Genomic DNA, 27,679 nt, shown 5'->3' with positions numbered 1-27,679 from the left:
TTGTGAACACACAGAAAAAAACCTTGATCATTGACAGAGAAGAGAATGCTCTTATATCTATCTCAAAGTTCCAGTTCTGAGAAGTTAGTCTGCTCTCCCTTTCCATCCCACAGCCTTTCAACTATTCCTGGTAGGACATAGTTTCTAGGCCACTTTCCACCCTGGTTGCCCTCTTAAAATGTAGAGCTCAGAATTGCAAGCAGGCCCTCAGAGGCTGCCTGACCAGTGCAGGAAACAAAGGCATGATTATCTCCTTTGTTCTGAATACTGTGTCATTAATGCTGTTGGAGATGGCCAACCATGTCAAACGGTTGGCTAAAACTTGGAATCTTTTTAACAAGAGCTGCTATTGACGCAGGTCTCTCCATTCCACAACACACAATTTTTTCCCTATAACCAGGGATAAGGAAGTTGCATTCAGTGGAGTTTAATTGTATACTTGTTCATGTTGATTGTTTTTGACTTTTAGAAACCCTTTTTTCTATCCTGATTTCTGAAATCCTAACAAGTGGGACAGACACAAATGGGATCCACCTTTCTTTATCAAGACCACTTTCTCAAGCCAGGACACCATGTCCTGGGAGGGCTACCAAAGTATCTTATGACAACTTAAAACATTTTTATATTAAAACAAATATGAATGTTAAAAATTAAAGTACAAAGCAGGTTTATCTTTGTGCAAAAACATGTAACTTTAAAGATACAAGGTGCCTAGTTACAGCTTTCAACCTACCCTACACTTCTGCCTACGACCGACCCTGTACCTTCCACCCCTTTACATCTTTCCCTACTAAGCATAAACTCTCCTTTTCTCAAATACTACTGTGGTGGGAAAATAAGAATAGCACCGACAAGGCAGTGAATTGCAGAAAGTCAAATGGCTAATCAACCTGCAATATATCTATGTATCTTATTATAATCAAGTCTGTATTTTCCCAATTTATCCATAAAAGGATCTGAAGAAACTCAAATATCTCGTTTTATTCTGGTAGCCCCTAACAACGATATTACTGAAACTCTTTCTTCAATAACTAACTGATTTGAAAGAAAGAAAAGAGAAAAGAAAAGAAAAGAAAAAAGAAAGGAAAAGAGAAAAGAAAAGAAAGAAAATGAGGTTAGTTTAGGAAAGGCTTCTCTTTAGGAAACCCATGCTACTTCCTGAAACCACTGGGCCTCTTTCCCAGGTAATCCCAAACTATCCCTTCTTCCCTCTATTCTGTTCCAAGATCATTTCACACTTATTCTTTTGAAGGCACTCAGCTGAAGTCAATGGGAGATGAAACCATGAGTAAGGCAGAAGCTTATCTTCAGGGAGGTAAAGAGATCACACACACACACACACACACACACACACACACACACACACACAAATGACTCCAATGCAAGGTAAAAATGCTCCAAGAAAGGGGTGCCTGGGTGGCTCAGCTGGTTAACTGTCCAACTCTTGGTTTCAGCTCAGGTCATGATTTCAAGGTCATGAGATCGAACCTTGTGTTAGGCTCTGCGCTCAGCAGGGAGTCTGCTCTCTGCCTTTCCCTGTTCCTCCTGCTTGTGCTCTCTCTCTAAAATGAATAAATAAATCTTTTTTAAAAAATGCTTTAAGGGGCAGCCCGGGTGGCTCAGCGGTTTAGCGCCACCTTCAGCCCAGGGTGTGATCCCGGAGACCTGGAGACCCGGGATCGAGTGCCATGTCAGGCTCCCTGCATGGAGCCTGCTTCTCCCTCTACCTGTGTCTCTGCCTCTCTGTGTGTGTGTCTCTCATGAATAAATAAAATCTTAAAAAAAAAAATGCTTTAAGAAAGTTCCAGACCAGGGGAGCACTAGCCTGCAGGAAAAAAGAGTTCTAACCTAGGGAGACCACAATACACATGAAGAACAGGTATAAAGGTAAGAATGGGGCCCATGGTAGAGAGCCACAGAGTCAACCTGAGAAAGCTCTATTGCTAAGGGAATCACTTTTAAAGAGCTTCTGCACCATACCTGGAAAAAAATCTTTCATTTCTCATTTTCTTTTTCAGAAAATTAAAATGTTTTCCATTTCTAAAGAACATCCGCCTCTCTCTTTGCTCTTGTTGACCTTCCTTCTGTCCTCCAAGATTGCCAACATAAGTCTACAAATCAGAAAATATTACGCCCTTACACTTTTGACAGCATTTTTAAGTTTACAAAGCATTTTCAAGTAGATTATTTCTGGAAGGACTTTTTAAGTGTCCTCGATATGACGAAATTGGGCCTCGAGACTCAAATTCAACGGAAGTATCCCTGCATTTGGTCACGTCCATCTACATTTGTTTCACTCTTTCCATTTAAAGGTCATCATCCTTGGCTTTCCTAAGCTCAAGCAGAAAACGAAAGTGAGTAACAGTATTAAGTCTGTCATTAAAAACTTCAGTGTGCAGAAAAATTAAACGGATGAGCACAGCAAGAAATTCAACATGGCTCCCTGTGATTTTTAGAGTTTAGAATAAATCAGTAAGACCATAAGAACAGACCAGACACTTTACAAGAAAGTGGACAAATCTGTGGCAAAAATATCCAATGCCAATGGATAAATTACCCCCAAAAAAAGGCTTGCAAAAAAGGAGTAGATCCTCATTACTCATGGTCTCCATATTTGCAACGTGGCCTGCTCGGTGAAATCTCTGACCCCTCAAATTAATACCTGATGGTCACTCATGGGCTTGTGCAGTGCAGTGAAGTATTTGAGTCACTCTATGCATGTGCTCCCAGTTGAGGCCAAACAGGGCAACACTCCGCCTTCTTGTTTCAGCTCTCCTATGGTAAACAAGTGTCCATTTCACAATCACCTGGTGCCATGGGTTTTGGATTTTTGTGCTTTGGGATGATCATTCAGTTTTTTGACATGGCCCCCGAGTGCAGTGTTGGAGTGCTAAGGTCCCCGGGTGCGACAGGGCCGTGACTTGCCCTGTGGAGAGACCCTGTGTGCTAGGTCAGCCTCGCTCATGCCTGAGTTACGGTGCAGTTGGCCCTGAGCTCAGTGTTCACGGATCAACAATATGTATTCAACAAGGTGTCTTTAAAACAGAAACACATTGAGGCACCTGGGTGGCTCAGTGGTTAAGTGTCTGCCTTTTGGCTCAGGTCATGATCCCAGAGTCCTGGGATCGAGTCCTGCATTGGGATCCCTGCATGAAGCCTGCTTTTCCCTCTGCCTATGTCTCTGCCTCTCTCTCTCTGTGTTTCTCATGAATAAATAAATGAAATCTTGGGGGAAAAGAAAAACAGAAATGCATTTAAACATTTAAAACAATGCTATGTATTGGAACTGTTGATGGAAGTGTTAATGACCAAAGCTCATAGGAACCTAAGCTCCTCTTTCTCTCCTTAGGAGCAATAGTTTAATATTTACTGATTCTGTGCTCACAGCACTTTACAGAACATAAATCCCATATATAATTGGCATCGACTGTATAACAATTTTTTTCGGGGGGGGGGGTAGTTTCCCTCTCAATTTTTCCATATTCCTCATTATTTCCTAGAATGAGCAGTTTTGCTACTATATGTCCCCTGTGATATTATAGAAACCTCCTCCCCCAACCGGAGCCCTAGGTCTATTTTTTTCTTACTGTATCCTCTGCCCGAAAGAGAACACTATCTTTTAATTTAACCACCTGCCATTATCAAACCCTAACAAAATTAATAATTGTCTTATCACTGAGAACTCAGTCCATATTAAAATTTTTGTGATGGTCTCAAAAGTGTCTTTTTTGCAGATGGTTTGTTCAAATAAGAATCCCAATGAGGTCTCACACTGCATCTCACTTGCTGGGACCGTTCGGAGGCTACAACACAGGGATGAGTCCTAAATGAGTTTGGAACAAGAGAAATGGCATTCATACGACTGAAAGAATTAAGGCAGAATCCCAGCCCACGAAAATGGACAAAATAAACAGAAGTGGTACAGTGCCAGAAAGTCAAAACCAGGGCAAGAGCCAGAGATAAGGCACCAACAGGCTAAGAGCTAAAGTTGAGTAAGGAGAGTAATTGGATAAATTATTGAATTATCTTAATGGAACAAGGACATTAGATTTTAAAATCCCACTGTAGATCAACAGAGTAATGGAAGACCAGCTATTAAAAAGGAAAAACCTTACAGTCACTATATCTGATTCGTTTCACTTCCCAAACCTTAGTTTTGTAAGCACGTTTTTACATCGTGGCACCCTAATAATTACACTATTAGTTCAAAAAGATCATGGATAGAAATTTTATTTTATTTCACAGGGACTAAAATAAGTAAAACAACATATAAGGTAGTGACACTGGTACAACTGATTATTCTCTAGCTCCTGGATTCTTTTTTTTTTTTTTAATTTTTTTTATTGGAGGTCAATTTGCCAACATATAGCATAACACCCAGTACCTCCTGGATTCTTATCCAGATCACTCCACAAATTCAGAATGTATGCTTACTTTATTTATTTATTTATTTATTTATTTATTTATTTATTTATTTATTTTTGCAAAAAGAAAATGAATATAGTCACACAACTTATCAGGATGATAGCTACCATTACAGATCATTTACCAAGCTGGGCACTCCACAACCACATGAGGTCGATAATATAATTAGATCTAAGAGATGCGGAAACTGTGACGCCATGGTTAAATGGTACTGGTAGGGTCACATCTCCTAACTGACAGCAGCAGGACTCTAAAACCAGCCTGGACAACCAAGTCCGGAGCATAAGACTCAAGCCACCCTCAATCAGAGGACAGCGCAAGAAACCAAGGTTCCCAAATGTTTCGCCAGCAACCTCTGAACACACACCACTTCTCTCTGCACAGCAGACACAGACACACATACAGAAACAAGGGAATTTTGTACATGAGCAATACGTTCATTAATTTAAAAATAAGAAAATTAAGCAAGACAAACTAACAAATTGTAACAAGGAACCTGCGTGCACTGTAGGCATGAACTGGTGCAGACAGTATGGGCGCTCCTCAAAACATTAAAAATAAAATTACCATACGATCCAGTAATCCCACTACTGGGTATTTGCCCAAAGAATACAAAAGCACTAATATGAAGAGCTATATGCACCCCCATGTTTATTGCAGCATTATTTATTTACAACAGCCAAATTATGGAAGCAGCCCAACTGTCCACCAACAGATGAATGGATAAAGCAGCGGTGTGTGTATACATAGTCCATTATAAGGAATATTACTCTGCCATAAAAAAGAATGAAATTTTGGGGTGCCTGGGTGGCTCAGTCAGTTAAGCATCTGCCTTTGGCTCAGGTCATGATCCCAGTATCCTGGGATCGAGCCCCTGCATCGGGCTCCCTCCTTCTCCCTCTCCCTCTGCCCCTGCTCATGTGCTCTCACTCTCTCTCTCAAATAAATAAATTAATTAAATCTTAAAAAAATAATAAGATCTTGCCACTTGCAACCACATGAATGGAACTAGAGAGCATAATGCTAAGTGAAATAAATCAGAGAAAGACAAATAACCATATGATTTCACTTATATGTGGAATTTAAGAAATTAAACTAAGCAAGAAAAAAAAAGGCAAACCAAAAAATAGACTCTTAACTATAGAGAACAATCTGATGGTTACCAGAGGGGAGGTGTGTGGGACAGGTGAAATAGGTGACGGGGATTAAGGACTGTACCTGTGTCCTCTGGAAATGCTAAATCACTATTTTATACACATGAAACTAATAGAACACTGTATGTTAACCATACGGGGGTTTTAAAAAATTCTAATAGGTCTCAGATTTTTTTTTGAGCGTTCATTATCAGAAGTGCCTCCAAACTTTTCTCTCCTCCCTAAAATAAGATTTTCTAAAATGCCTTTATATTTAGTCACAATTTTGTTTTTCCCCCACTTGAATTAAAACAAGACAAACTCTAGAGAAGGAAGAAATAAGAACTATAACTTAGCACCCCCTCCCATCAACTTTGCAATATTTTAATTAGAGGAGTAGGACTTAAAAAATAGTTGTCTTTAGCACAGCTCTGAAAAAGTTTAATGATTACTTTAAATATGATCAATGGTGCTTGTCTACATGAAAATTAATGATGTTATTATAACATTGTGAAGGTTAAAAGATTTTGTTTTGCTTCTTTTCTTAGAAGAAAGGTTGCCAGCATCTTTATCACCACTAAAAGGTCATTTCTGCATTCCAAAGGAATTTTTTTCTAATTGTATTTTGAGAAACAGATTTTCAAAAACATTTATGCACCAGGAGCCCACAGATCGTCTTAAATCAAATACTTCATATTCCAGTACAAGTCTGGACACATCAAATCTGAAAGAATTTCTTCAGGCTTACAAAACCAGCCTATGTGATTGAATTTCCAGCCAAATAGGAATCTTAAACTTTTCAGTTACTGTAAGGAGAGAAGGAAAAAGCCAGCAACACCCTGGCACTGAAACATCTCACCCAGGGGCACCCGGGTGGCTCAGTGGTTGAGCGTCTGCATTCAGGGTCCTGGGATGGAGTACCACATCGGGCTCCCCACAGAGAGACTGCTTCTCCCTCTGCCTCTCTCTCATGAATAAAGAAAAAGGAAAAGAAAAGAAAAGAAAAGAAAAGAAAAGAAAAGAAAAGAAAAGAAAAGAAAAGAAAAGAAAAGAAAAGAAAAGAAAAGAAGAGAAGAGAAGAGAAGAGAAGAGAAGAGAAAAGAAGAAAAGAAAAGAAAGGAAAGGAAAGGAAAGGAAAGGAAAGGAAAGGAAAGGAAAGGAAAGGAAAGGAAAGGAAAGGAAAAGAAAAAAAAGAAAAGAAAAGAAAAGAAAAGAAAAGAAAAGAAAAGAAAAGAAAAGAAAAAAAAAGAAAAGAAAAAAAGATCCCCCCCCCCTTGTCCTTGGTCCTTGTAAGGACCATCAGCATAATCTAGGAAGTAGAATAGTTTACCTATTGGGTTTCCAAATCCTCATTTACATTTACTCATTTGACTCCTCTAATTTAACAGGATGGGCAATTATGGCAAACATCCAGCAAAGGAGTTTCACCACTGTATCTAAGTCCCATGCCACCATGTATATGGTGTGGGAGGGGGAGGAGAGGCAGGTGACCCCCGTTTTCCCAACAGCGAGGATGCCACTGTGCTTCCGGTTGTGGATGTGGTGTGAGGCCAGACAATGACTCTCAGGGACTAGCCACAGGCTCATCTAACTTCATTAGCACCTATTACCGTCCCCATACTAGTGATCCTCAACCCATGGTGCGCAGGCCAGCCACAGCACCCAGAAAATTGTCAGAAATGTACATTCTCAGACCAATCCCTGAATCACAAAGTCTGGGAGCAGGGCCCCTCTAAATACAGCCCCCGTGGGATTCAGAGGAAGATGACAATTGGAGAATCACTGCAATAAATGATCTTTGGCTCAGTGATTGAGCATCTGCCTTCAGCTGAGGGCATGATCCTGGGGTCCTGGGATCGAGTCCCACATCAGGCTCCCCGCAGGGAGCCTGCTTCTCCCTCTACCTCTCTCTCTCTCTCTCTATCTCTCTCTCTCTCTCATGAACAAATGAAATCTTAAAAAAAAAAAAATTAAGTGGTCATTGAGACTGCCATTCAATTTCCACGAAACCCTGAAGAACAGTTTACTGGTCTTCAAGTATTCCTACTGGAAGTAGAGGCAAACACACAGGGAAGCTTGGACGTACAAAAGTTTTGTGCAAGAGGGTGACCAAGGAGACAGTGAGCCCTCCACGCTCCTTTCTCTTCTCCGGGGTCCTCACAACAGCTGGTAGGAAAGGTCGCTACCCTAACTCCGGCCTCCCTGACCCACTAGGTGACTCTGGTGGCCAGCGTCTGAGGAGACTCCCAGCACCCGCCTGCAGCGCACCCGACCCGAGGGCCAGAGGTGCACGGGCCCGAAGCGCAGGGACCCGAGCGAGCCTGAGCTCACATCCCAGCTCTGCCACGTTTAGGCCTCAGTTTCCCCACATGTGCAACAAGACGTACAGTACAGCCTTCTCCGCAGGGCCACGGTCAGAGCGAGGTAAAGCCCACCGCCCCGCACAAAGCGGCCCTCCGTGCCAGGCAGTCGTTTTCCTCCGACCTACCAGAACTCTGCGATTTTAAATACCTTGGGATATACCCAAGTCTCTGGAAGAGAAAGGCTGCACACGCCTAAATCACCTTCTCTACAAAAGCGCCTGATTAATGGTTTTTTAAAATAAAGGTGACAAGAACCACAACCACATTCATTCCTGACGAAGAATCACATGATACAAAAAGAGCTCACCCTGCGCCGAAAGCAGTGTACACAGCGTCTAACCGCAACACCTTGATCAAGAGAAAACATTTCAAAATATTTTCTTTAGACATCCCTAAGCTGTTACGGGGGAAAAGCCAAGGCGCCGTGCGGACTTGCGCAGGTTAGTCAAGAATGTGATTGGATGAATTAAAGAAATTACAGCCTGGCAAGGCTCAAGCAGGCAGCAGGCAGGATTCCAAGTTTCTGCTGGCTGACTCCGTAATGAGTCCTCCCCCTCTTTTTCTGCAGCGGGTAACTTAATAGCCAATCCCATTTAATATTCTAATTAAAAGATCAATAAGCCATAAGGAAAGAAAGCTTCCACTGAAGAATGTTTTAAACACGTTGGGGGTCGACATGAATATCATTAATGAATATTGTTTAACGAACACTCAGGAGACGATAACTTTAATCTTCAGAGAGACTTGGGTTTGAGTCCTGGCTTAGCCATTTCATGGGCCAACCAGCCTTGGGCAAGTCCCTGAGCTTCATAATTGATCTACCTGCTTTTACTTTTGTCCTCATCTTGTCCATTCTACACCAGTCACAGAATCTGAATCTGTTCTCAAGCAGGCTGAAGACCCTTCCTACCTCAGGGCCTTTGCACATGCTGTTTCTCTCCCACCTCACCCCCCAGAGCAACAGAGAGCTGACTTCATACTTGAAATCCTAGGAATCATTCTTATAAAACCCAACAGCCTCATATACCAAAATGGGCATTAAGTAGCATCATGGGAAACAACTCTGTCTCCATGCAGTCAATCTAGATGAAAGAGGGAAGAAGCAAATTCATCTGTTTTCCCTTTGCTCCCACAGTTGCCTTTGCTCTTCCAGCCTCATCTTTTCACCCCTACTGCAACTGAGAAAAGCCTGAGAGAGGGAGAGAGGTTTCCTAACTTTGGCTGTTCCCAGCCAGACCGGTGGTAGTAATAATTAGTCATGAACTGTCATCCCCCTTCATGCCCACCTCCATCTCCGCTGTCCTCCTCGGCCCCTCATCTCTCCTCCTGCTTTCCCTTCGTCTCCCAAGACGGGAGACACAGCAACACAGAGGCAGGAGGGCTAGACCTCAGGACCCCTAGAGCTACGTGATCTTGGAGAAACTGCTGCACAGGTGGCAGGAAATTCATCTGGAGCCCAGGAAAAGGAGGAGAGGAGTCTGATCCTGTCCAGAGACAGGCTGTTCAGGAGGAGGATGAAAAAGCAATGGGATAAAACAGAGTGATTACAGAGCTTTCTCCCCGACTGCTGGGCCTTTAAGCCCTGCCACCCACAACCCAAAGACCCAGAGCTGAGAGGCGGCAATGTTCACAGGTTGCCAGGCATGGCCTCTCACTCCTCAGAGAATCTAATCTGATAAAGGAGTCCAGGTTCCTTTGGGTCCGTGATGTTTCAAGATGACTTATCTGTTCCTGCTGCTGCTGGACCTGGAGGATTATCCGGCTGAGTATCTGCAGTCAAGCTTCTGTCTTAATGCGGGAGGAGTGGTGGACAGCACCGTGTTATTAAAGAACGAGTGGAGTTTTGTAATCGACTTTCATAAAACCCCAAGATGAGAAGTTCTCTTTTAGAATTACCGATACCTAAAAAGGTACTAAAAATTAAGACCTCATGGTGGGGGGTGGGGGGGGTGGGACTTACCACAGGTTAAGTCTGTATATTTATTCCACCTACAATGTGACTTTTTTTTTTCTCCAATTTGGAACTTTTCTTTTCTTTTCTTTTCTTTTCTTTTCTTTTCTTTTCTAAGATTTTATTTATTTATTCATGAAAGACACACAGAGAGGCAGAGACTTAGGCAGAGGGAGAAGCAGAGGGAAGCCAGATACGGAGCTCCATCTCAGGATCCAGGAATCACAACCTGAGCTGATGGCAGATGCTCGACCACTGAGCCACCCAGGTGTCCCTGGAGCTTGTTTTCTGACTCTCTGCATCCAATCCAGTGCTGTTGAGACTGCTGACATTCTAGGCATGCCCATATAGAGAGAAAGTCCTCACCCCAGAGGGCCTCAGTGATGTGGAAAAGACCCAAGCCCACCGAGAAGGTCTTCCCTGGGGAACGTTCTGACCCCAGGACTGTGTGTACAATCCCCCAACCCTAATTAAGGATCATTTTCCCCCTCTAGAAGCTATCAAAAGATGAAAGCTGTCCCAGGAAGAACCACGCTCACTTCCTCTGGACAGACAATAGGCAGCCACCTGCTTGGGCTTTATTCACCAGCTTCGGAGTTCCTATGTCATGGAGTCACTGCCGTTCATACACCCCAGAGGACAAGGAGGAGAAAGAAACAAAGGAGCCAGGTGGCTCAGGCAGAGAGAAGAGTGGGGTGGCTTCTCTCCCACACCCCCACACTGCAGCCTGGGGCTCGCTGCTGCCCATCTCAAGCTGTGCGCAGACAGCTGTGTCAGCCACAATAGGAAAAGGAAGGAAAAATGGTCCTTCCTAAGGATTGCCTGGCTTTTTATTCTAAGGGAACAAAACCTGGTAAACATGAAACATAGCCTGTCTTGAAACACCACTGAGGCGTGTTAGTTGGTAACTCCTTTACCAGTTAGGTTTGATCTGCCATCAACAATTCCTTGGCAAGTAGGGCAGAGTCTGCGGGGGGGGGGGGGGGGGGGTAACTGGCCTGAGGTCATACCTACAGCAGGAAGTCAGGGGACAGAGCTTCACAGTAGGGTCTGGATGGGATACTCTCCACTCTCTCTATTGGAAGGCTCTGGAAAAATAGGCCCGGAAGAAGAACTGTCAAAGTGAGTGTTAAAAAGAAATAAAGTCATAGAGAAGAAAAGTTGAAAATTCATTATATATGCTTTATTTGCCTCCATTTCCTGTGGAGTAAGTAGAAAAAGAAAATAAACTTCTTTGAAATTAGTGATGATATTAAAATGAAAAGAGGGTATAGGATTTCATCTATAATTTCATGCAGTATCTAGTTCTTGAACCAGACTTTAAAATTCCTGCTCTTTATATATTTATGTCTATTTTCCCCCTCCATAATTATTGCATAAATAAAACATGTTAAAATTCTAGTCAGAGGAGCATTTGGGTGGCTCAGCAGTTGAGGATCTGCCTTTGGTTCAGGGTATGATCCCAGGGTCCTGGGATCGAGTGTCGCATCGGGTTCCCCAAATGGAGCCTGCTTCTCCCTCTGTGTCTCTGCCTCTCTCTGTGTATCTTTCATGAATAAATAAATAAATAAACAAGACCTTTAAAAAAAATCCTGATCAGAAAAAATTTCCACTAAATTAGTCTAATTCCAAAAAAAAAAAAAAAAAAAATCCCTTTACCACGGTTAACACTTTAGGATATGCAAACGCAGATATATAAATACTTGGTGAGTTGTGAGAGGACCTTTGTTTATAAAAATTTCTTTGTACCTACTAGGTTGTTTTTCTTTTTCACACAAGTCGTGAATATCTCTTTGTTGAAATAAACACAGATTTGTTTGCATTCTCTTTGCAAACATTCTTGGCAAATATCCCTGCTATTTACTGCTAAAGCAGTCCTAGAAAGCAAACGGGGCATCTACGCACGCTGCCAGAGATCAACAGCCTAGAAGAACCAAGTTTGCCTGCTGCAATCACGGAATCAGGAACCCTCCATACACCACGAACAGGCCTTTAGAAAGCCCTCCAGAGTTAGTAACTCAAGTAACCCTAACAAAGGAGTCTGGATTCTTCCCTAAAGAATCACCTGCTGGTAGCCTGAAGGAAGAAAAACCTCCACTCATCATTTCCACAGAGGGTCTGCAATATGGTTTAGAAGGACGACTGATGTTACACAAGGGTAGGGATTCTCCTAATCACTCTCTCTCAGTTATTTAGCCATAGAAGATAGCCTTTCCTCAAAGGAATTACCATCCAGGATTTTTAGCACATGTTGCAAAAGGAACCAGCCAAACCAAACGACAAATAGTCTTCCCCCTTCCCCCTTGCACGGCACGGGCTGGTCCGCCAGGGAAAATGAAAAGCTCTAGTGTGTTTCATTACCGTTTTGTGGGCTTGTAGACGGAGTTAGGACTTTACAAACAAATACCCCAAAGCCATGCTTGTGTCATCTGTCTTGTGGTATTCAGTGTGCAGGAAGAGAAGTCTTATCAGCCCTATCTATTTATTTATAGGAAAGACAATTTAATTGGAAGGGGCCTGAAATCCATCTCTACATCCAGCAATTAATTCAGAAAGGACCCACCCACGACCAAGGCTCATCGTGCAGTCCACGTGGCCGGAGGCTCATTACTGTCGCCACCAATTTAAAATTAAGACCCTTCTCGCGCTCAACCCACGAAGTCTCACTGCTTTGAGCACTCTTTGCTGAAACTTCACATTAGGCCTGTTTTCATTTCGCTCAGGGGCTTCAGGTTTACCCACTGTGGCAGGGTAAAATTATTTCTGAAAACGGAAAAGACCACTGGGCTCTTCGAACTCACCCAGGACTCTCCTTGGCCGGTCTGTTTTAAAAGATTTTCATCAGGTGTCTGCCCAGCGACAGGATGTTGTGGCACGTTTTCCTGTGCATTGGTCCCAGGACGCCGCCAGCCTCACGTGAGGGACTCGCAAGACTCAGCAAGCCCCTGCAGTGTGCAGAGCGCAGGTTATCCAAGGAGCAGCTGCAATCTGAGAAGGCTGGAAAGGGACAGCGACAGGGAGCCGCCCATTCCTTCCTCTCCACCCCCTGCCCCGACTGTTCCAACCACGACTGACCTGGGAACACAGTTCTGACGTTGCTGAGATAATGACCTGATGTTTCCCCAACGCTGGGGGGGGCTGCTGCAACCCTAGCTGGTGAGAACCGTCCGTGCTCTGTGCTTCCCAAAGCCAGGAGCGAGCCTTGCTTCCCAAGCCAAGAACACTTCCCGACTCTCCCTCCAAGCCTGCCGGTCGAGGGGCCCCGCATCCAAGCCTTATGGCCCCGACAATGAACTGCGGGCTACGTTAGATGCGCCAGAGCGACAGCCGTCTCCCCGCTGCCAGAACAGGTTTCCCGCACCAAACGGCAGCAACACACAGATGCCTTACAAGGTGCTCAGAAATCAGGACGCACCAGTACCTTGCATCATAGTACTGGGGCGGGGTGGTGGGGTGCGGGTGTGGAAATGCCTGCAGGAGACAAGCGACAACCCGATAAGGAAGGTGACATGGCCGAGATGAGGAGACAAGAGGAGGGCAGCCACAGATGAGGCTGGGGCACAGGCCAGGAGGACTCTGCTCCCCGGTTCACACCTGCAGGTCCTGCCCTCCCACGCCCTCCACTTCACACGCAAACATCCTGAAATGGAAAGGTTCACCTCCACCGAGGTCTCTCAACCTTTGTTCAACCAACGTTTCGGGCTGGATGCGTCTGTGACATGGGGGCTGTGCACCGCAGGGGGTTCGGCGGCACCCCGGGCTTCCACCCACCAGATGCCTGTAGTGCCCACCCGCTTGGTTCGGTCTGTAATAAGCAATAAATGTCGTCACAGATGGCCAAATCCCCTCCTGAGCAGAACTGTCCCCCACTGGGAACTGCTGACCACCCGAAGCCACGGCACGTCGGGGTTCAGTGTGCACACCAGACAACGGCGCTGGCTAAGGGGGGGGGGGGCGTGTGGCAGCGGCACCATCACCCACGGTCCAGGGACCGTGTCCACCCCCAGGGGGCTCCCCTTGCTTCTAATGCCCTCAAAGGCCAGCAGGAGCCCTGCCTCACACGTGAGTCCATTCCCGTGGCTGCGTGGGATGGGATGCCGGAAACCATGCCCTTCTGCAGGTTTCCTCGAACCCCCTGGGATCCACATCCTCAGGCTCCTTTGCAGGGTGCTCTGCAGGGGCTGGCCCTAAGCCCCCTCCTCCCACCCTGGGCCTCCACCCCCAACTGGGTGATCTTGTTCCTTCACAGCTGCAGGGATCATCTGCACGGGGCGGGGAAGCTCTGCACAACCTGACCCATGGTACACATTCTCTTTTCTGAACTTGACATGCACAGTTCCCACTGACACTTCCCTCTGATGTCCTGCAGACCCTACAACTCCACTTGCCCCGAACTGGGCTCATCTCCCTACGCCACACCCACCCCACACCCTCCTAGAGTCCTCCCACTTCATAGCAAGCAGCTGGGCCCCCCAGGAGCCTGGCATCGCACCTCTTTCACCTCACAGAGTTCCTTCTTCCACACCTCCACACCGCCCACCTCTCTCTGGCCCCGTAGCCCCAGCCCAGGCTAGGTTTCCCTTACCCGGTGCTGCTACAGGTGCCCTGCTCCTACCCCCAGGCTAGAGGGCGTTTCCCAATCTGGGCTTCTAGTTACAGAACTCACCCGGCTTAAAACTCAACGATTTCCCACCACCCTTGAGATCAAGTTTAAAATTCCTTTTTTTTTTTTTTTTAAAGATTTCATTTATTTATTCATGAGAGACACACAGAGAGAGGCAGAGACACAGGCAGAGGGAGAAGCAGGTTCCCTGTGGGGAGCCCAATGTGGGACTCGATCCCAAGACCCTGGGATCACACCCTGAGCCGAAGGCGCTCAACCCCTGAGCCATCCAGGCATCCCAAGTTTAAAATTTCTTAACATGGCTAACCAGGCCCTTTAGGACCTTACCCCTACTCCACGCACTTCCCTGACCCTCCTACCCAACTCTACCCTCCAATTCAAAATCGAACTCAACTCAACTCTTGGGCTGTGAACAAAGGATGCTTTCCCACCTCTGTCTGGAACAGCCAGCCCCTGCCAAATGGACGTCACCTGGCTAACTGCACCTCATACAATAAGACTTCACAGAGTGAACCTCCCGGCCCCCCACCCCACTGTTCCAGTACTCTGCGATCCTAGCAGAATGTACTGCCCTCCCCCTGGGGGAGCATTTAACGCTGCAGCCAAACATGCCAGATCTCCTCGCCACCACCTATCAGCTTCTGTCTGGCTCACTCCTCCGCACGGTGCTGGCAGGTCCGCTGCTCACTGCTAACCTCCAATCTGCGATGGCTCATCCTCATGAGTGAATACCAGGGCCGGGAGCCATGGTGATGGCCAAACACATACATGGTGTGGAACTAGCCTCAAGGAAAATATCCAGGCAGGGAAACGACATAACACGAAGAGTTATATGCACTCAACAGTATGTCTCCAGACGGAAGGTAGGAAAGGGGCCACCTGGGAAAATAATGGATGTTAGGAGATGCAGAAGGGGACAATTATCAGGACCAAGTGGAGACAGTCTGGAACCTCCTGCAAGACAAGGACTAGGACTCAGGTTCTGAAAGTGGTGAGGGGCAAATCAATGGGCATAGAAATTAGCCCAAGAGGGGTTCCGGGGGCTAAGTCGATTAAGCATCTGCCTTCAGCTTGGGTCATGATCCCAGGGTTCTCCGCATCGGGCTTCCTGCTCTGTGGGGACCTGCTTCTCCCTCGCCCTCTGTCAAATATATGAATAAAATCTTAAAAAAAAAAATTAACCAGAAAGAGGTCAAATTTTGCAACAATTAACCTCTTTTGTAATCAGTTGAGTTTATCAGGTTTTTTCAAGTGAAAACATCGTTTGTGCCCCCCACCCCAAAGCTCTCCTGTGGTGTGAGAACCATGGGTCACAGGGTAGGCCGACTCTCCGCCATAAAAGCACAAGTAGCAACAAATCCAAGGCTTGAGGTTCTTCAAACATCAGTCTTCTCACAACAGACACAATTGGACAGAAATACTAATAAACAGAGTGAAAAGTTGACTCGTTACCTCCCCTCACGCTTTGGTTACACGATATTGAAAAACTGGAAAAATTTCAACCAATAACCTTTACGGGTATCATTTGTGAAGGACATACTGTGCCAGGCGTCTTGAAATATGCTTTTGCTTAATTCTTACAGCCAGCCTCTGAGGGGAGTACTAGTATGTCCGCTTCACAGGTGGGAAACAAGTTCTGAATGGACATGACAATTCTCCGTCAAATCTGACCCCTAACCCTTTGTTCTACGTCTTCTCAACCAAGTAACTGACCGAGGAACAGCGCCCAGCTGCTGTAGCCCACCTGTTTGAAGGGACTTCGGCAGGTATCTATAATTAAGGCAGGAATGTTCCAACTTGAACCAGTTGCTGTCATTTTCCTTTTAAAATTAGCTCTGGCCTGAGGCAAAACCTGCCTCTTAAGTACTTCAGATTTTTCATCAATCGTGGAGAAACCTTTACTAAAAAGCTGCAAGTTCTTTCTTTCTCCTTTCTGGATGGTTGAGAAAAAAGAATCCCAGAATGCTTACGACCTCTGCTTCTCCTTTATATGCAACTTGTTACCCAAAAAAGGGGGTCCTAGGCCCCTTGGACTTTGTGCACAGTCTCCTGATCAGTTGTCTGGGAAAAGAAGCCATTTACTCTGCGCTCATTACACATCAAACATTTTCCAACACTGTCTTTCTTAAATACATTCGTATCCTAAGTTGGGTGCTGTGATCACCTCTACTTTACCTCTACTTTACATGTTAGTGAGCAGAAGCTGAGAGGAATCCAAAGTCTGTGCTCCTTCCACTCTGGAGACCATGCTGACTCGGCCACAGTCAGCCTGGCAGGCTGTCGTCCCTGCAAGAGCTCTGCTCCAAGACCAAAAAAGACAAAGATCTTAACAAGGATGGAGGGCACTAAGGGTAAGATGAGAAAATAAAAGGAGCGGCCCTGCAAAGAAATTAGATCTATGTGCAGTGTTAAAAACTCAGCAAAAGGGGCACCTAGGTGGCTCAGCGGTTGAGCATCTGCCTTTGGCTCAGGTCATGATCCTGAGGTCCTGGGATCGAGTCCCACATCGGGCTCCCTGCAGGGAGCCTGCTTCTCCCTCTGCCTGTGTCTCTGCCTCTATCTCTCATGAATACATAAAATCTCTTAAAAAAAAAAAAACACAGCTAAATAAGTGGAAAATAGAAGACCATCCCCCTACAGGTCTCTCAGCCTCGGCACTAGTGACTGGCTGGATAACTACTGGTTTGGGGGCTGCCCTGTGTACTGGGTGGTGTTTAGCAGCATCCCTGGCCTCAAATCACCCAATGCTGGGAGCACCCCTCCCCTGAATTGTGACAATCAAAAATATCCCCAGACACTGCCAAATGCCACCTAAGGGGCAAAATCACCACCCTCCCCTGCCACCACCAAAGCCCCTTGAGAAATACTGCTCTAAAAGAGGTGCCAAAATACATAGTAACAACTGGTCATTTCGGGGCCTTATCTTCACAAGGCACACATTTTCCAAAGTTCTTTTTCTACATGCTAAGGTGTAAATCAGCCAAATGCAGAAATCATCTTAAAAGAAGAAAAGAGGGGCAGCCCCGGTGGTGCAGCGGTTTAGCGCCGCCTGAAGCCCAGGGCGTGATCCTGGAGACCCAGGATCGAGTCCCACATCGGGCTCTCTGTATGGTGCCTGCTTCTCCCCCTGCCTGTGTCTCTGCCTCTCTCTCTCTCTGTCTCTATGAATAAATAAATAAAATCTTAAAAAAAAAAAAGAAGAAAAGAGTGCCCTCAAATTATTCATTCATCAGGACATTAGCGGCATTTAAGAGATAGTGTTTACATTCCCCCAGACCTGTGGTTTGTCGAGAAATTAATTTATCCCATCCAGGCTTTGATCTTCAGGCAAATTATTTCCTGAGACAAGATTTAACTTGTGACGGACCCTACAGGCTAACCAGCTGTCAGAGTGGAACTGGCATCAAATTCCAGGTGGCAAGGGGAGAGTGTGCTTCCCAACCCTGCAGAGGGACTGTACGCAGTAACACAACCCAATGCCACCGAGGGGTCTGATTTTCCCATGAAACTGCGATACAGCTTGGCTTTGTGTTCAAAGGAGAAAGAGCTTTTTAGGAGGTGGGTCAGTTTTATGTACCAGCACTAGTATTTCTGTGACGGAAGGCTTTTGTTGTTCTTGTTTTTATTTCTTAATTTCACAGCAAAGAGAGTCACACCCAAGTAATCTCTTTGCTTTTTTTTTTTTTTTTTTAAAGATTTCATTTATTTATCCATGAGAGACAGAGAAAGCGACAGGCAGAGACATAAGCAGAGGGAGAAGCAGGCTCCCTGCGGGGAGCCCGATATGGGGCTCAATCCCAGGACCCCAGGATCACGACCTGAGCCAAAGCCAGACACTCAACCATGGAGACACCCAGGCATCCCGATCTCCTTGCTTCTATGGCTGGTTTTCACTTAAGAGGAAAGGAGGAAGCTTCTAGTCTTCCAACAGCTCTTATTCGTCTTACACCTGTTCTGCAAGGTATATGCTGCCAGCCAGATGGAACAGATGAGCCCTGAATAAAACACTTGTTGTATCAGCATCTGCATGCTTAGCCTATAAGAATGCTGACTGCAAGCGAAGACTAAAGAGTTAATTTTACTAAGTATTCATACCTTATTTTGTGTAGTACACAGAATAAAGCACCCCTACAGCCCCACCAAAGATACCCAAGTCTTAATTCCCAAACCTAAGTATCTTATCAATGAGGTCATTGAAGATGTGCCTCAAGTTAAGGACCCGTGAGCTGAGGAGTCGCTTTTGTTATCCTGGTGGGTCCAATGTAATCATGAGTCCTTGAGAGCAGAGCTCTCTGGCTGTGAGAAGTCTTCAGAGAGACAGAAATGGGGCAACAGAAACAGTAGCTGGAGAAATCTGAAGTGTGAAAGGGATTCAATTCACCATTGGCGGCTTTGAAGATGGAGATAAAGGGTCCTGAGCCAAGGAAGGGGGTGGGGGGCTCTAGAAGTTGGGCAACGAGGAAACAGATTCTCTCCCAGAACCAGCCCTTCCCACCCCTTGATTTGATTCCAATGCATCCTGTGCTGACCTTCTAACCTACAGAACACTAAGATAACATATTTGTATTGCTCTCGGCCTTAAATCTGAGGGCTCTGTCATGGCAGGGATGGAAAACTAATATAGTTTTTGGTGGCTGGAAGTGGGCTGCTGTTGTAACAAAAACCAAGAATCGTGTCAGTGGCTTTGGAACTGGGTGGTGGGTGGGCCTGCCGGAATTTTGCGGAGCGCTGTGGAGAAAGTCCAGACAACCTTGAGCATACCTGTGAGGAGACACAGGGACAGTAAGGAGAGCTAGGGAGACGCTCAGAAGGAAGTGAAGGCCATGGAGGAGGAACCCCAGATTGCCATCGAGACACCCACGTTGTCAAAAGCAAAGGAAATCACAAGGACTACCAGTCTAGCATCCGCTGCTTGCTGTGGACTGAGAAAGAGCAGCCCCCAAGGGGTAGAAGGCACCTGAACATCAGAGGGGTGATCCCACTGTCCTGCCAGGTGACCTGGGGTTAGACAACCCATGGGAGCCACACTTGGGGATGACCACAGCACCCACCTTGCAGTAGATGGGATTAATGAGGTCACGTGGGCAGAGCTCTCGTCCAGTGCCTAGGACAGGACAGGCACTCAAAAATTCTTGTATCCGAGCTTAGAAAGAAGCTTGGCTAGAGAGGAAGGCATCCTTCCTTTCTCCCACAGGAAAGCATGGGATAAGTCTTCCCTAGGGAGGACTGAGGATCCATGCATAAAAGAAGGGAGGAGAGGCAAACCTGCATGTGCAGGAAGCCAGTGTCACATAAATCAAAGGCAAGATTCGGGAACTCAAGGCAGAGAAAGACAAAAAGGGGACCGAACTGTTTCTCTGGGTGACTCTATTACTGGAAATGTGCCAACTGCAGCCTGAGAACACTGGGCAGAGATACTGTGCCCCTCTCGGTGCCAACTTGGACAGGAAGTGATGCGGCTGGGTCCCACGGTCGAGAAGCCAGCGGGAGGGGGTGACGGGGGGCATCCTCAAAGAAAGACATCATTTTTAATTCTCCGGCTGGGCTTCCTACCTCAGCCTCCCCCTCGCCCCTGCCTCCCACCCATCTCCATCCATGAAATTATAATATACAAGGAGCATTAGAAAGACCATGATTGTTCTGACAGGGGCCCAGCAGAACAAAAATTTTGCAGACGCTCCTAGAATTTTGTACGTAGAAGGAGTGACAGGTATTGTCCTATTGGAACAATATATTTTTTTTAAGTCTTGGTGCTTTCCTAAAGTTTCTGGGAGAAGACATCCCAAGGAAAGAAAAGAAAGGCACCAAAAGCATTTGAATATCCCTTCTGTCTTTTTTTGCATCTGTGCCCTCAACTATAAATTACCCAGGATTCGCAGTCGAGAGTTAAATGCCAGCCAGCAGGGTAATGCATAACTAAGAGCAAGAAATAGGCACCTTAGAAATGATGAAGATAAGGCCAAGCAGCAAGGAATGACACCAGTCTCCCCTAGTAGGTTGGTAAGATAGGTGTCTGCCCACACAGTCCTCCTTTTCTGCCTAAAAGTCACTTTCTTTCTTTGAAGAAAACCTCCTAGCACCTGCAGAGAAGACACCACTCTTCCGTTTCTGTCTGCTGGCAGTAAAATGCCCAGCCTCCCGGGCAGCGTGATGAAGGCACGCATGTTTATGAGCCAAGCACATGTACCCACTGAACACAATGATGCTTTCAAAAAAAGAACAAGTTTCAAAAGTTCTGCCAACAATCCCATTGTTTTGGATTCACAAACTGGAAACGCATACATTTCTGCACTACATTTTCTGAATTTTGTCAAGTTGGGTAGATCTAAAGGCCCATTCTTCACACTCCCACGGTTTGTCACTCAGTGCCCTTTCCAAGTAAACCCAGAAAGGCAGTTATCGGAGCAGATGCATTATCTGGGTGGGCACAACAACAGAACTGGATCTTATCTCTGCCCACCCCCACCTTTCTCTGCTCCTCAAGCTGCAAACTTCTGCTCACCCTGGGGATTAAAAAAAAAAAAAAAAAAAAAAAAGCAGCAGACTAAAGAGCTAGATGATTTACCCTTTCCTCCTTATCTCAACCCAAATCTCTAGAATCTGGGAGTGTCAGCAGGTGAACCTCCAGATCCTCCTGAAAGGAGGATGTGCCTAGTGATTTGGTTTTGCTTTTCATAAACATGAGAAGGAGGAGAATGGCTCGGAGACAGTAAGATAATGAATCTAGCTACTGAAAACAAATTCCAGTCTACTGCTTGAAGAGGAAAACACCACGATGGGTGGGAGGTGTTCAAAGCTCCCAGGGACCTCTGCATCTGCATCACCCGCTCCCATCAAGAGCTAGCAATGCTGCCCCAGTTTTTTTTTTCTTTTTTTTTATGCTGCCCCAGTTTTGACCAAGCTGGAAGAACCAGCCTCTCCTATCTGGTACTTGCCACCAAGGTGATCTAGACACCAGAACATAATCTGGTAAAAATGATTCAAAAAAAAAAAAAAAGATTCACAATTCAAATAAGTCAAATAGTTCAGGATTGGGAGATCTTAGTGTTTTTTGGAGGATAAAAATACACATGTATGAGACATACACCTCTTCTGGGGGCATAAGAGCTTTCCTAGGTTAAGTACTCGGACTGTGCCAGACATATTGTGCATTATTTGATCAATTCCTTACAAAGAACCAGTAGCTCAGTGTTCATTCTTCACTTGAGGAAACCCAGGCTTAAAAATGTTCAACAACATGCCCAAAGTCACAAGTCGGTAGACCTCAACTCTGAACCCAAACTTAGGCTCATACCCTAAGGATTAATGCCTATGATACACTGTGCTCAGCAAGAGAACTCCAAGAACAGCAAGGATTCCTCCAAACCGCCCCGGGGGCCCAGCAAATTTTACTGACAAAATTAATGATTATCTCCCTTTTTCAACCACCTTTGTTCCTGCAGGTGAAAACCTCACACACCCAGCTTTGCCTCTGTCTGACAAGACGTCACAATAACTCCCTGGCGCTACTTCTAAGCAATGCACATATTCCAGAATGCCTTCCTCTTGAAAGCATCACCACCCCTGCGTGACAAGACTCCGATTCCCAAACTGCCCTGACCCGCAACTGCATGGCACCTGGTGCAACACCTTCTGGGTGTTACCCAGCCTCCGACCACAGCCACCTGCCACCTCCCACCTACAGCTGTGTGTACACGGTTTATTATCCCACAACGGCTAGTGCTCCTCCTGGCTGAGAGAGAAGAAAAACACAGTTGCTTGAGGTGCTGCCGTTGGGAAGGAAATCTCTCAAGTACTCCAGAAATCTGGAAGTCCCTCTCTTCGTAAGAAGCTCAGGTGGTTTTACCCAACTTTCCAGAATGAGTGAAGACTGACTGTATTTTAGTCCCAAGCTTAACCAGCAAATTGTAGGCACAAACCACGTAGCCTAGTGAAGATTCTCTAATAAGAAATGTGACAACTGTAGATCCCAACATTCAAAAAAATTATAAAGTAGAACGGTGGTTGTCAGGGACCAGGAGGAAGGGGAAACGGGGAGTTAGTGTTTAATAGGGACAGAGTTTCTACCTGGGAAGATGGACAGTGGTGATGGCTACGCAGCAATGTGAATGAACTTAATGACACTGAAATGTACTAAACGTGGCTAAAATGGGAAAACATCAGCAAAACTTATCTTGCCATTCAAGTGTGTCCTTTGGAAAACTCTTGCTTACAAAGGGAAAGGAGGCCACAGCACCTCCCAAAGCAAATCACTGAGACATCCTGGCACTACATGGAAGAATTTAAACGTGAGTTAAATTTTTTCAGAGCTCCTGAAGAAAAAAAAAAAAAAAAGATGAATGCTCTTGAGTTAGTTTCTACTCTGCATATACTCTATGTCTAAGTGAAGCCAAAGTCCTCTTTGAGTCCCCTAAGGAAAGGACTGACTACAGCGCCTTAGAGCAGCCCGCTCATTCATGTCTGGGATAAAATCTTGCAAAATTCACATGTTGAAGCCATAACCCCTAACGTGATGGAATCTGGAGGTGAGGCCTTTGGGAGGTGACGGGGTTGAGGGGAGGTCATGAGGGATCAGTGCTCCCAGAAGAAGAAGTAGAGTGACCAGAGCCCTTGGTCTCTCCACCACATAAGGACACAGCAAGAAGCACCAGCCAGGAAGCAAAGTCACTCTCCCCGGAACCCAACCATGTAGCACTTCCATCTTGCACTTCAGCCTTCAGGACTGTGAGAAATATGTGGTTGTTAAGCCACGTAGGCTGGGGTATTTTATTATAGCAGCCCAAGCTAAGACAGGTCTCCTCTGCATTATATCTGCACTTGTACTCACATCCAGTTAACGGTTCCAACTCACTGCCATCGGGAGAAAAACAGTTCCTAAAATGACTCACTCGTGCACCTGTACTTGGGGCACCACAGCTAAGGTGGGCATCCACACGAGTTCTCTTCTCTTTCTTGGTGTCACAACACAATATGTCTGCAGCCTGGCTCCTACAGACACACACTGAGAAGTGACAACTGTTTCTTCCACTCTCAGAGGCTTTTCAGAGTAACACTGAGGAGATGTCAAAGGCTGTCATGACTCAGAATGAAATGGTCTCTAGTTCACTGCAATCTCGTTTTTTTTTTTTTTTTCATCTCAAATGAAGGTTTTGCACTAGGAAAACCACCAAGGCTACTGCATCCCCAGCTGATTACTGATACTGGATTTTCAACACCTGAGAATGAACTAAATTGCATCTCAAATGACTCAGAGTCCCCACCATCAAGCCTCTCACCCAACTCTCCAACTTAAGAGTTTTGCTTTGTGATTGCTGACCTATTTAATCGTTTTTCTTCCCTCAAGACTAAATGCTCTGACTTGTAAACCAATCTTGATCCCAAAAGTGAATAATTAAGTACTTTTTACCTGTTTTGGTATCTTGTTTCCCCCCACTGGAAAAAAACAAAAATAGTAAGCTTAACATTTGCAAACCCTAAACTGTACTAACATAGGTCCGTTACTCCTGAGTGACATAAAATGCTGATTGGTCTCCTTTAAATTTTCCACAATTCACCTTTAAATGTCACTGCAAAATTGGCAGTTAATATCCACATCAACAATAAAATAAAACAAAATAAAAACCTGATCCTCCCTAATATCAAAACAGGTTAGAAAACCCTTAATAATGAGAAGTGTCACATTAAAACGTGAATAGCAAGGATGATCAACAGAAAAGTCAAGAAATGGACACAACTAGCATGTGGGATTTAATATATGATAAAGGTGGCATTTCTGACCAAAGGAAGTAAATGGATTATTAAGTAAATGGCTGGGAAAACTAGTAGCCATCTGTGTTATAAACTAGTAGGGATCCCTACATTGTAAAATAAATTCAAGATGGGTGAATAATATAAATCTAAAAACTGAAGGCAAAGAAGTAACAAAAGCAGCCCTGGACAATTAAAAAATAATAACTTTAGGGTAGGGAAGGCCTTTTACTCTTTATGGTATTAAATTCAAAAGCGTTAAAATAAGCAGCTGATAAAACTGTTCTACCTGGAGAAATGCAATATAATCCAAGTCAAAAGACAAATGGTAAACTAGGAACATCTCCAACTCTCATCACACATAAGGGGTTCATTTCTCTTGTACATAAAGTGACACAAATTGATAACTAACAGCCCAATAGCAAAGGATAGAACAGTTCACAGGAAGGTAAATACAAAGAGCTCCTATGGGCTCATGAAAGGATGCTCAACCTCCTAAGCGAAATGCAAATTAAAACCACATGAGATACTGTTATTCACTTATCAGATTGGCAAAGATGAACAAGTTTCATAACATAACACATTGGCAAGGATGTGAACAGACAGGTATTTTGTACCTTGCTAGTGAGAGTAAATATATTAGCACAGTTTCTATGAAAGACATTTGGGGCAATATCTACTCCAAGTACAAATCCCATGTATCCTTTTACACAGTGATTCTGTATTTAGGATTTGATCATATGTGAACAAAATAATATATGTTCAAAGTTATCTCTTGCAGGATTGTCGCAAATAGCAAAATCAAAAGGAAACCAATTTGACAAAATACAGAGTATTTGTAATAAGAAAATACTATGCTGCTCTGTTTAAAACTACAAAAATGTAAGAAAAACTCTATCTGGAGGAATTTTAAGATGTTTGGTTATATAAAAAGAGTAAGGTGCATAACAATATGTAAAAGTATGTTATTTGGGATTTTAAAGGGGGGAGAGAATATGACAACATACACACACACTTTTTTATTTAGTGTTTTTTAACTTATGAGTATCATCAGTAGCAAGAACCCTGATTTCTGAGGAGGGAATATGATGGCTAGTGGCAGGAATTGGGAGACTTTTCATTCTACCCTTCTATATCATCTAAATTTAAGCCACTTGTCATCCATTTGAAGATTGTCTTTTAATTCCACAAAATGGTTATAAGTAAAGCTGACGAAATTTACCAGAAATTGGAATAAGAAGATAAAGACCTAGAAAACAGAACAGAAAAAGAAAGAGGATTGCTTCAGAAGGACCAAATATTTGAAAATGGAATTCAATCAATAGAAAAGAGAGAAAGCTATCAAAGATAATTAAAGAAATTTTCCAATAACTAAAAAATATAAGTTACTAGGTTGGGAAGCCCACAGAGAGGCAAAAAAAAAAAAAAAAAAAAAAAAAGTCAATGAAAACAGGCCAATATTGTATCTGGGACAAAGAAAAGACCTAAAAGCTTTTGAAGAGAACAAGGGGTAAAGGTTCCAGCTTTCATATAAAGATGGAATTTTGGGGGAGCAATCTTTTGAAAGATCTCAGAGAAAAGAATTTCTAAGCTAGGACTGTATACCTAGCTCAACTATCAAGTGTGGGTCGGGGCAGAGACAACTTAGACATGTCAAATCTAAAGAAACATCTCTTCCATGAAACCTTTCTCAGAAGCTATTGGCCAATGCCCTCTACCAAGATAAGAGACCAAAAGAGACAAGGAAAGAGGAATACCACAGGATTCAAGAAGGAAAAACACAAGGCATCTCTGGGTTGATGGGAACACTTCATTAGGACTTTTAAGAGCAATGGATTGGATAGCTACTCTCTGGTCTTCAAACATAAAGAGAAGGTTAGACTTCCATTTGAGGGTAAATCAGTGAGATGTGCATACAGCTAAAAAACAAAACAATTATTAACTCTGGGTAAGAACAAGCTGTATGAGGAAGGAAATGTTTCAATGACACATCTCAGTGGTGAATCATTTTCATGGTAATAATAATAATATAAACATTATACATTAATTAAACAAAAATTGTATTCAGATGATTTGAGAAAAGAGTATTGGAAGAAATTATAAGAACTACAGTCTCGGGATCCCTGGGTGGCACAGCGGTTTGGCGCCTGCCTTTGGCCCAGGGCGTGATCCTGGAGACCCGGGATGGAGTCCCACATCGGGCTCCCGGTGCATGGAGCCTGCTTCTCCCTCTGCCTGTGTCTCTGCCTCTCTCTCTCTCTCTCTGTGACTATCATAAATAAATTTAAAAAAAAATTTAAAAAAAAGAACTACAGTCTCATCTTCCACAGTACGAAGACAGTAAATAATATCTAAATAACCTATCCAACTGAATATCCAAAAATAATGTAACAAAATAAACATCTAATTTTTATTTTAAAATGACTAAGATGGGGATCCCTGGGTGGCGCAGCGGTTTGGCGCCTGCCTTTGGCCCAGGGCGCTATCCTGGAGACCCGGGATCGGATCCCACGTCGGGCTCCCGGTGCATGGAGCCTGCTTCTCCCTCTGCCTGTGTCTCTGCCTCTCTCTCTCTCTCTCTGTGACTATCATGAATAAATAAATAAAATCTTTAAAAAAAAAAAATAAAAAAAAAAATAAAATGACTAAGATGGAAAAATAAAACAAAAATTCCTAGTGCTTTTGTGTTCTCTGACACCCGATTTCTGTGAGAGGTGGAAACAGGGAGATATGTGGATCTGTACGAAGAATTTAAGGAAAAACAACTTGAACAGGAAACAAAACTAATTTGTCAGAGCCAATGGCTCTAGGTAATAGGATTTTTTAAAACATTTTATTTAAATTCAATTAATTGACATATAATGTATCACTGGTTTCAGAGGTACAGGTCAGTGATTTATCACAAACTAAAACTACAGCTCCTTCAAGTACCAAATTCAATTTGTTTAAAAACTAGGTGTGTGGTTTCCAAAGAGTTACTGGGCAATCTCCAATCTGGTTCTAATAATGACAGTGGCCATGGGAGCAGGGAAATTGGCACATCCCTTGATGCTCACTATCCTAGAGCACAGTGCCCACATCACCACATGCCTGCTTAAATAAGAGGACAACACTTACTGGAGTCATTAACTCAAATTTGGCCAACTCAGAAATAGGAAATTCTGCAGATTTTCATAAGCATCTATGTGACAGAACTTGCTAAAACTGTCCAAATTAAGAAGAGATTTCTCCAAAGATTTTAAGCCAAGGTGAAGTTCCAGAAAGACTTTTAAGCTATGGCTCTGTTTATTCCACACAACTGCCCCCATTTGGAAAGCATGCACTAGGACATCTGTTCTTATGTGTCCCAACTGAACAGCCTACCATTAATTTAATCCTCTGGGTTTTGACCAACAACTTATTTTGTTGAACGGTGGCAAGAAATTCTTCAAAGGAT

General features: G+C 44.3%; 1 protein-coding gene across 5 annotated transcripts in view; it reads right to left on the bottom strand.

Moving 5' to 3' along the window:
- KANK1 (KN motif and ankyrin repeat domains 1) overlaps nucleotides 1-27,679 on the bottom strand; it is a 207,766-nt gene that overhangs the window by 159,640 nt on the left and 20,447 nt on the right. Inside the window, exon 1 of one of the 5 annotated variants that reach the window (XM_077908298.1) lies at nucleotides 12,674-12,812. The exons of the other annotated variants lie outside the window; for them this stretch is intronic. The gene's annotated coding sequence lies outside the window, so the exon portion shown is untranslated. Of the gene's footprint in view, nucleotides 1-12,673; nucleotides 12,813-27,679 lie in introns of those variants that run through there. 5 annotated transcript variants of the gene reach the window in all.

This window comes from Canis aureus, chromosome 1 (assembly GCF_053574225.1).
Source record: "Canis aureus isolate CA01 chromosome 1, VMU_Caureus_v.1.0, whole genome shotgun sequence".
NCBI classification, from domain to species: domain Eukaryota; kingdom Metazoa; phylum Chordata; class Mammalia; order Carnivora; family Canidae; genus Canis; species Canis aureus.
This window is presented reverse-complemented; position numbering and strand designations above follow the sequence as displayed.